At 44.8% G+C, this 10244-nt stretch overlaps 1 protein-coding gene across 3 annotated transcripts in view; it reads left to right on the top strand.

Moving 5' to 3' along the window:
- The first annotated feature begins 9568 nt into the window (after nucleotides 1–9568).
- Nucleotides 9569–10244, top strand: part of Atp2b1 (ATPase plasma membrane Ca2+ transporting 1) — a 103767-nt gene continuing 103091 nt past the window's right edge. For all 3 annotated transcript variants that reach the window (XM_013350327.2, XM_005358125.3, XM_013350328.2), the window contains exon 1: nucleotides 9569–9959. The gene's annotated coding sequence lies outside the window, so the exon portion shown is untranslated. The remainder of the gene's footprint in view (nucleotides 9960–10244) is intronic.

Here is a 10244-nt window from a genome sequence, read left to right as displayed (position 1 = left end):
GTGAGTTCCTTTTCTCTGGTAGGTTGTTATAGTTCATAGGGCTCCCACTGGGTAATATAGGGGTCATCTTTTCTCCTCTAGCAGTTTGCTAAGCACCATGTAGCACTATGGAAACCAACCAACAAGAAGGAAACTGGTAGTCCACTTCCAGCTTGGTTTCACTGTATTTTGCAACAAAGTCATACAGTCTTATCAATTATTTCTGATGGAAAACTAAGCAGGGTTGCAAGAGTTTGTACTGTTTCTAACTAGCAACTCAAAAGGAGCTCTCTAAAACTTGGCACTTGGATTTCTGCATAATGACCCATGGCTTTTAGGAGTAAAAACACACTGCGATTAATGGCAGCAAAGCATGAAAAAGCGTCTAGAATTTGGAACTGGGAAAGCTAAAAATGTACAAAAGAGTCCAGAATCTTGGCAGGCCAGTAGTCAGCCATTCGAGCACCTTCCAGAGACAGGTATAATTCAAGTTTCCAATGGGCCAGAGAGATCACAGGCTAAGCGGCAAGCACACAGGATATGAGCAGAAACACATGTGAGAAAGAAATCTCTGAATCAGAAACTGCATAGCAAGAAGATGGAAAGGACACAGCTGCTGGAGTTCCAGGCACACAGCGCAAACCCGGAGGACTCCAGATCCCAAAGGGGGAAAAAAAAAGCATAAGTCCAGCAGTTCTCAAATGGTCTAGAACCCACCAAGTCACAATAGTCAGGGCTGAAGAGGTGGGAAGCAATGGGTGTGTGAGATGCTGTACCCAGCGGTCTCACCATTACTGAAAGGAAGATTTCTAAAGAACTCAGCATTTCTGGGTCTCCCAAGGAGACAGGAACACACATCTGACTGGACCCTGCTGCTGCCGGGTTTTCACGCTGATAAGTGTTCAGGATTTTATCCACACAGTTTTAACGGAGGCGTTCTTTTCTTGTGTGACTCCTTGTCAGTCCAGCTTTCTGTGTGTGCTGATGAAGCTACCCAAGCTGATTTGAACCTGATTTGCAGTCGGTAGATCTCATCCAGTCTTTACTCCTGTACTCTTATTCTAAACGCATGTGCCTCAAGCGCAACTGAAAGAACAATTTCAACAGTTTAGCCGTAGGCCGAGGGAGCCTCCCCTGCCTGTTCATTAACATCTGAGAGTGAGTCTTTTACCTTCTGTGTGTTTTCAGCAAGGAAACTGTAAGATCATTGGAACCAAAGGTTTTTCTCTGCCCATCACTATCCGGTATACTGGAGAAGAGCTTGTTCAATCTTTCTACATCCATTCTCTTTCTCTTTCATTTCTCTGCCAGCGCTGGGGACAAGAGCAGATGAAGGGGAAGCACCAAGTCTCTTTTCTTGGCTAGGCTCCGTTTGTCATCCCCTCTGGCTGGCTGTGGATGCCTTCAGAGGGGCAGATATCCAAGCACTCATAAAGGTGTGTGTGGGAGTTTTGGGGAGGGCATGGGCAGACTGTTGTTTCTTATCGTGAGTGATAAGCTTTCTACCAACCCCTTGTTCCTCCAGGCCCAGCTCCTTGCAATCTTCTGATAAGGACACTCTAAGTGGTCCAGCAGAGAAACTGGCATCTCTGCCGAGCCACATCACGGGCTTTTCGTCAACTCTCTAGTTACGTCTCTCTCACGCTGGCCTCCTTCTCCACTTCTTGTTACTCCTGACGTGTTGACTATGCAGAAGCCTCCAGTGTTTGAGTACGAGTGGTTCTCTCAGGAAAGCAGCAGCATTACAGCATTTTACCTAAATATGGAAATTTAGGAGAGTTATTTCCTCAAGGACTCTGAAGGAAACATCCTTTATCTTTCCACCCGTGTTGTTGTTAAAACAAAGTTAGCCATCAGGTAATTGTTTTGGTTTTTCTTTCCATCTGTAGTTGCTGCTATGAGGTCCCTCTCTCTTTTGTGTCATGTGGTTTCTTAGTGCTATGTGTAAGGTGGTTTTCTTTAATGTGTTACACCACTGGTGCTTTTTTTTTTTTTTAACAATTCTGCCTCCCTGATGCTTTTACCTGGCATAAGTGAATTGGGAGGAACTAGTATCAGCACTCTATTATAAGACACAGGGATACAGGATTCTAACTTTACATGGCTTTGTAGCCCATGGAGAATGCTACCATAATATCATAGACTCAATATTTTGTAAACAACTTGTGCTTATTTATGTAGCTCTGGAGGCTAGGGGGTCCAAAATTAAGGTAGAAGGGGCTTAGCATCCAGTGAGGCCCAGTTTCATAAACTAGCTGATAAACAGTATCCTCTGTGTCCTGAGATGGTAGGGAACAGAGTAAAACTTCGGGTCTATTTTATGAGCAAAATAGTTCTACTAATGAAGGTTCTTAAGGATTCTCACTGCTTGATCAGTTTAGAGGACTAGAATTTCGGCATGGATTTTATGGGGGCACAGCATGCAGACAGACCACTTGCGCCCACCTTGCTGCTTCAGTCATACCCTGGCAGAAGTTATCAGTACAATTCTGGGATTGTATCTGGAGCATCTCCAGGTTAAATAATTCCCTGAACTAACTGCTCCTTATGGTTGCCTCTTCCTCTACCACTGAGTTCTCCCATTTCCAGACTTACAAATTCCTTGTGTCTTTACAGTTTCCTATCAGTATTGTCTCCTGCACTCTCAGTACCATTTATATGCACCGCCCACAATCATTTGAGGAGCAGAGTTACATAACGCAGCAGATCTGAGGAGGCTTCATATGTGAACTTGAAAAACTTCTTACCAAAAATGAATCTACATTATCTACTGAGCTGAGTTCCTGAACATTTATAGGTTGAAATTCTAATGCTCAATGGGCTTGTACGACGAAGAAAGAGGCCTTTGGACAAGGAATTAAAGCGAAGTGAGATTGTAATGGTGGGTGCTTAACCCGAGAGGAACAGTGTACTCACAAGGGGGAGAGAGATTCTCTTCACACTCACTTTTACCAACGAAAGCCCCGTGATGGAAAGGCACGGAGGTACGCTTGCTTCTTGCTTTCCTTAAATTATCCCAACTACCTTTTGTCGCTGGGCTTTAATCTTTCTCTATTTCTGTATATCTTTTTTTTTCTCCTTCTTACTCCATGACTGGCTGAGTGGCTGGCCCCTGATGTCCTCCTTTCTCCAGCCTCATTATTGGCCATTCATCTCTTTATGAGGACCCTCGGGTGTTTCAGGCAGGCACAGTAACACAGCTTCAGAGTTAAACAAATGCAGAGTAAACAAAAGTCACACACCTGAAAGTAATATTCCTTAGCATATATCCATTCTTGCTAGGAAGACCCTTGACTCTACATGGTGAAGCCAAATAGGTTTAAAAGAAAAAAAAAAGCCCAATTCTGAGTTCTGACAAAATGTTATGCAAATTCATGTTGCTGTAAAACTATTCTAAACTTACCTAGCCCTGGAAAATATACCGTTTGCTTATTCTTTAACCATATTTTAATTCTTTCAGTGACTCCATCTCAGTCTTTAGTTTTACTTCCTCCAGGCTGAGGGCCTTAACAGCAAGATCGGTATTTGTTTGCCTGCATCATCTTCCCTCTGTACATCCCTTTTTAATTCCTCCTTCTTGTTCTCTATTTTCTAGACTCCACATTCCTCTACCCCACTTACATCCCCACATTTATCAACATTCTTCTCAGGTCCCCTGTTCCACGGACACCGAGACACACGGATCAACTAAGCACCTTTCGGTGCCTTGTGTTTGGTGGCTGGCTGATTCCTTTCTTGCTATCATTTCTATGTGGAAGAAGAAAAGCTGACCCTCCAGGTTCCCATGCAGGCTAAGAATAAAATCAGGTTATGTTCGTAAACTTCGACTTCATCATCAGAGAAATGGTACTTCATTTCTTTGTTCATTCATTTGAGCTCAATGAACTGACATTTACTTGGTGCCAAATTCTCCTAGGCCTGCCATGGAGTAAGTGCTTAATAAAAGTTCCTTTGTGCAAGTGACTAGAAGAACTATTATCACCCTGATACTAATGTCTCCTAAATAGAATCTTTCTCGTGCTCCTACCTCAGTGACCTCAGAGGACATTTGTCAGGCTCAGTAAATACTTACTAAATAAAACAGCAGTACCCCTGTCATCAAGGAGCTGAAGTCACAAAAACACGCATACTATCAAAATAGAAAAATGCTGAAGAGTAAGAGTGTATTTTATTCACCCTCCTATTCCTCATTAAAAGAATAATTGAAAAAAAAAAAGGCACAGAGGGACTGGAAATACCTCACTGAATAAAGTGCTTAGCATGCAAACATAAGAATCTGAGTCCATCCCCAGCTCCAAAATACACACATGCACACACACACACACACACGCACACACACACATGATAAAATAATGTAATGGCAGAGGAAGAAAAGAACATTCCACACAAGAACCAGCTAAACGGACTGTCTACTTTAGAGACTCATTCAGAAGTTTTGGCCCACAAATCTGCATTGCTTACCAAGGTAATTCTTCACTGTGGTTCTTGAAAGGAGATGGTCCAACAAAGCAAAACAAGAACAACAAAATAAAAAAAAAACTACATGGAAAATATGCTAACAGATAAAAACAACTAGAATTTGATATCAACATGGGAAAAACCCTGTGACCGTTTCTAAAACAGTAGGACAGAAAGCTGTGAACCTGCATCCTGGATGGCCATGCTCAGCAGCTGACTCCGCACCACCACCTACCTGTTCTGGAGCTTCCGAAGCGGGACCGGCATCTGTTGTGGCGGGGATAGTCAATGCTTCCGAAGGTTCACATGCTGAAGGCTTGGTCCTAAAATGGAGTTCAAGGATGCCTCAATTATGAGTTCTCTAGGATCACCAGTGAAGGAATTCATCAATGAATCTGTAGTTGACTGGATTACAGGGCCTCCCTGGAGTAGGTCACTGGGTGAGCAGCATATCCCTGAAGGCTCTATCTTGGTTCCTGGCCTCCCTCCCTACTCTCCCTTCCCTTCCTCCCACTCTACGTCTGCCCCAGCCACCAAGAAGCAAGCAGCTTGGCTCCAGCACAGACTTCCGAGTAGGATGCTTGGTGTCAAGGCAGCCTATAACAATGGTTCCCAGCCTATGGGTCATGACCCCATTGGGGTTGCATATCATATATCCTACGCATCAGACATTTACATTATGACTTATAACAGGAGCAACATTACAATTGTGAAGTAGCAACGAAATAATTTTATGGTGGGGGGGGTCACCATAACACGAGGAACTGTATTAAAGTCACAACATCAGGACAGTTGAGATCCACTAATAAAGCAAGGGAGACAATTGACTATGGGCTGAAAACACTGGGTAAAATAGCTTTTCCTATGTGTTCTCTCCTTAGTATTTTCTATAGCAATGTAAGTTAACATAGCCTGTATTTATAAAAGCCGCTATTGGTCCACTTTTTGGTTAAATGTAGCCAAAGGCATGTCTCATGATTTAAGGGCCTTTTTTTTTTTCTGGAGAAGGCTTAGACCGTATCAGTGAAATGAAGCACTGATGCAGTTAAATGTGCTATGATTTAAAGAGGACCACAAATAGAGTCTTTTTCACAAGCAAGTCATTCTGTTCTATGGTTATAATCTATCTGACTAAACAAATTAAATGTGCATTTTTGTAATACATTTACCTTGTAATAAGAAAAAAGGAGTATTTCTGAGCAATGACCCTTATTGAGCATATATTATATACTGGATACCCTATTTTGGATGAATACAGTGGTACACAATGGCTCAACGGTTAAAAGCACTGCCTGCTCTTCCAAAGGTCCAGAGTTCAATTCTCAGCAACCACTTAGTGGCTCACAATCATCTGTAACGATATCTGGTGCCCTCTAGAGGAAGAAACCCGGTCAGTTGTCCTCATCAACTTAGACCATGAAACCCAATATGGACAAGTTCAACAGAACTGCCATCTATGGGCTGCCCATGCATGCATGCTTCAGCATTGCCAGGGGAAAAACAAACAAGCAAAAACAAATGAAACAAAAAAAATAAATAAACAGTGGTACACACCTGAGATTGAGAAGGCAGAAGGAAGAAAAGCAGAAATTCAAAGCAAGTCTGGGCTACCTATAAGTTCCAGGCCAGCCTGGGTTAAAGAATGAGAACCCGTCTTAAAGGAAGGAATGAAAGAAGGAAGGGAGGGAGGGGGGAAACTTTATGTAGGTATTTAACCCAAACTTTATAACAGCATTGTGATCTATCACAATTCAGCGTTAGTAATAGGAAAGCAATGAATGCTAATTAAGAGGGGGGGCTCTCAAAGACCATCAGGATATGCTTGAAGAACGAAGGGCAAGGAAAGCGGTTTTGGTAAACTTGTTCCTTCCCAGGTACCATCCCTAGCATTTTTACCATGCATATTATTTTCTATTAAATTATGGATGTCTCCTATGGTATAAGACAGATTTAAGTCTTCCATGAGAAACCTTCCTCAGCATTTAGGTATGACCTCTCTATTTGCTGGAATGTATACTTGGGGGTCACCACCAAATGCTTAAATTATACAGTATTTGGAGTGGGACAAACAGCTTACTCCCAGAAGGTACAAAGTATGTAGGCACTAAATAAGTCCCAGCAAATGTCTTCGAACTGTTTTGCATTTTTTAATATATAAAAATGTTCTATGCTGTGACTTGAGAATTCTTATTTTAGGCTTACTTGTAATTGTACTCCATTTAACTCAGCAAAATACAATTAATTTGTTACTAATAAATAAGTTTCATGTGGGTTTTCAGCAAAAGAATGTCTCTATCTCCAAATTAATGGAAATTTGAGAACATACATAATTATATTTTATGAAATGTTTGATATCCCCCCACCTTACTCCCTCTCTCCACCTGCCAGTTCTGTTATGATCAGGACTGACATATTCACATATAAAAGTTCATTTAAGGAATGTATCTTGTTTTAAAAACATACTACTGTTGGTGTCTTAACTTTGCTCTATCACTTAACACATACGATGCCTTTTATTTAAGGACAGGGTCTTGTTATGTATTACAATACTGGCCTAGACCTTACAATGTTGGACAGGCTGGCCTGGATTTCTCCATCCTCCTGAGCGCTAGGCTGGGATTCCTTAAGAGAATAAAGAGCCTAATGTTTCTCTTCACATTTGGTTACATCGAGGAGCTTCCGCATGTGTTATAAAGATTGAAACAATCAATTTACCAGTAAAGATGTTAATGTAATTATACCATTAAAGGAATGAAAGGAATGCACCTATTAAAACTGCCTAATTTTCAATATGGCGTCCAAAACAGTAACTTTTCTGGAGCTTATATATTTGCTAGTAAAAAAGCATATTTGGAAAACTGTAATGTTATTAAGTAGAGAATTGTGTTGCATTGTTCCTATTTATTATATACTAATACACCTCCAGTTCAATTAAATTCACGAAATAAATTAGTTCTAAGATGAAGATGAAATGCTCATATAATACATAAGAGCATTGCTGATTTCAGGTGGCCCAATGCCTTCTAAGAAATAATTCTGAAGGGTTGAACTCTAGTCCAGTGCCAAAGTACTTGCTTGTCCATGAGGTCCTGGTTCTAGCTCTTTAACCAGAAGAAAAACAAAAAACCCTAATCAAGCAATTCAGCATTGTTTTACATTGAAAAGTATGTCATCTGGGAGATTTCAGGATGAAGCTCCGTGGGAGGAAAAAAAAAATTGGATTTCTTAATGTGCAGTTGCTTCCATATTGCTTTTAGCTTTAATTTTTTTATCTGAGAGAATGAAACATACAAATCAAAAATAAATTACAATTACATTGACTGTATGAGAGTAAATTTATCATGTATGCAATTCATGTTTACTGAAGTGTGTACAGCTATGTTCTGGGACATATATGTTTTCACTTGTGGGCACATCTGTACACTCAAATAAAAATTTCATTGCAATAATGTTCAATAATAAGGATGCTCAGTGATTTGTCATGAGCATATACTTTAAAAACACGCGTTTTATGATTTAGAACTTCAACAAATCCATACTGAACAGATTCTAGTTTAACCTATTATCAGTTTTGCTAGTGTAGCATACAATGATTCATTTATTACTTTAATGTCAAGTTCTTGATTAAAGTAGAATGCCTAATTTAATTTTCTATGGGGACTTCCTTGGAGGAAAGTTGGGAAACAGCCAAGGGTTCATAAATGTGTCTGAGCTTTTCTGAAAGATATTTCGGGGCAAGAGACTACTGGAAATTACCTAAGTGAAATTTAATTAATTTGCTTTTCTATTTGTAGATTTGAAATAGTATCAGGAAGGGCTATTTATTGTACCACACCAACCAATTCTCTGTGATGAAACAGAGAGGAAAAAAATGCGCAGTGCCAGTTTTACATGTCGAGGGCACACTGGTAATGTCTAGCTTGGTGAAAGATATAAATGGAAAAATGCATTTTTTCAACTGTTTTAGCGTGGAAATTCCTTTAAACTCAAGCATCTCATCTTGTTTTCAAGTCTTTACATATTTTGAAACAAGGCTATCAGAGAATGAACATCCATAATGCAGTATTTGTCTTTACCCCGTGCTTTTGAGAAGACTGCAGCCATTAACTCTTCCATTTCAAGGGTTGAACAAAAAACACTACAGAACTTTTTTCCCCCTGGCTAAGTGATACTGAAAATAACACTGATAAGGTCTGAACGACGGGGGACCTTTAGTTAAAGGCGATTAGACAGGGATGGGGCAGAATATACACCTTTAAATATGTGGATACAGTCAAGAAAACCCTTTTCTAAAAGTAGATGCACTAACCAGAGGTTTTCTTTTTCACTGCAACATGTTGGAAAGGTTGGGCCAGAGTTGGCTACCTTTTACCTTCGCAATACTGAACATGACTCGGTCTGAGTTTTGTTTTTTGTTTTTTTTTTCTTTCCGTTTCTTTCTCCTCAGGGAAGAAGAGGGAAGGGTTGAAATCCTAGGAACTAAAGACCCATGAGCTTGCCACAGGTAGAACAAGATTTTTTTAAAAAAGCAAACCTAAGAGCGAAACGAGAGAGCGCTGACGGTGCGAGGCCTGTTTGCACCGGCCCGCGGACAGCGTTTGAGCGCTGCAGCGGGTATCCCCGGTGTCCGCCGGCCAGCCGGGCCAGCGCGCCCGCGGGGACAGTGGGCTCCGGTCCCTAAGGGTGAGGCACTCGGGGCTGTCGCGCGAGTGCGTCACTGTCCGGGACGGGAGACAGGTCCGCTAAGGGAGTGGGCGCCGAGCCGCGCGGGGCCGCTCTTCGGTTCGCTGACCAGGCTTCGCCTCCCACCTCGGTGTGTGTGTGGGGGGGGTGCGGGCGGCTCGAGCGGGGAAGGTCGTCCCGCTGCAGCGACAGTCATCACTCTCCGGTCTCCACACGTTGCGGGTGCCGCCCGGCCGCGCGCCTAGGAAGCGCCGGTGACTGACGGAGTGACCGCCCCCTCCTCCCCCGCCGCCCCCTCCCGGCGCCCCTCCCCCGGGCCGACACGTCATGGAAACACAGACGTCAGAGGCCGCCGGCCAATCAGAGGCCGCCGCAGGAGGGAAGGGGAGCGCAGGAGGGGGCGGAGACAGCCGCCAGCCCGGGCGCGCACAGGGAAAAGGAAGAGGGAGCGAGGGAGGGGCGCCGCGGAGGCGCGAGTCGCCCGCCCTGCACTCCGGCCACCCTTTCGGCCCCGCGCGCTGCCAAGTTCTGGTCTCCGGGCGCGCGCTCCGCCAGCCCGGGGACGCGCTCGCCGGATCCTCCCCTTAAACGCCCTCACGGTGAAGCGCCCAGTCCCGGGCGGTCCGAGCCGCGCTAACCTCTGCTCGTGCGCGCGCGCCCGTCCGCCCGCCCTCAGGCTCCCCGCGGGCCGCGTCACGTGACCGCGCCCAGCCAAGGCGGCAGCGGCGACCGCGCGAGCATCGGCGGCGGTGGCAGAGGCAGCGGGAGGCAGCTGCGCCGCCTGCGTGGAGCGGGAGGCGTGGAGGTGTGGAGAAGGAGGGAGCGTCGGACCGGAACGGGTGAGCGCCCTCCACCCCCTCTGCCTACTCGGACGGGTTCCCCGCGGGTCCTCCCCGGTGCACACGGGCCCCTCGCCCCGGAGCTGATTGCAGCCCCTCGTGCTCGGCGGTCCGCTTCCCGGTGTGTTCCCCCCGCAACCCCGGACCCCGCCCCGGGCTGCACCCCGCCCGCTGCTGCAGCGGACGACGGCGCGGGGCCGGCAGAGGTGCCTTGCCGAGCGCGGCGCGCCCTGAGCGCGGCTTTGCGGAGCCGAGGAGGCGGGTCCTGCGGGGACGCGAGCGGCC

This window comes from Microtus ochrogaster, chromosome 24 (genome assembly GCF_000317375.1).
Source record: "Microtus ochrogaster isolate Prairie Vole_2 chromosome 24, MicOch1.0, whole genome shotgun sequence".
In the NCBI taxonomy this organism is placed as follows: domain Eukaryota; kingdom Metazoa; phylum Chordata; class Mammalia; order Rodentia; family Cricetidae; genus Microtus; species Microtus ochrogaster.
Note: the sequence above shows the minus strand (reverse complement) of the source record. Positions and strands in the feature narration are given on the sequence as shown.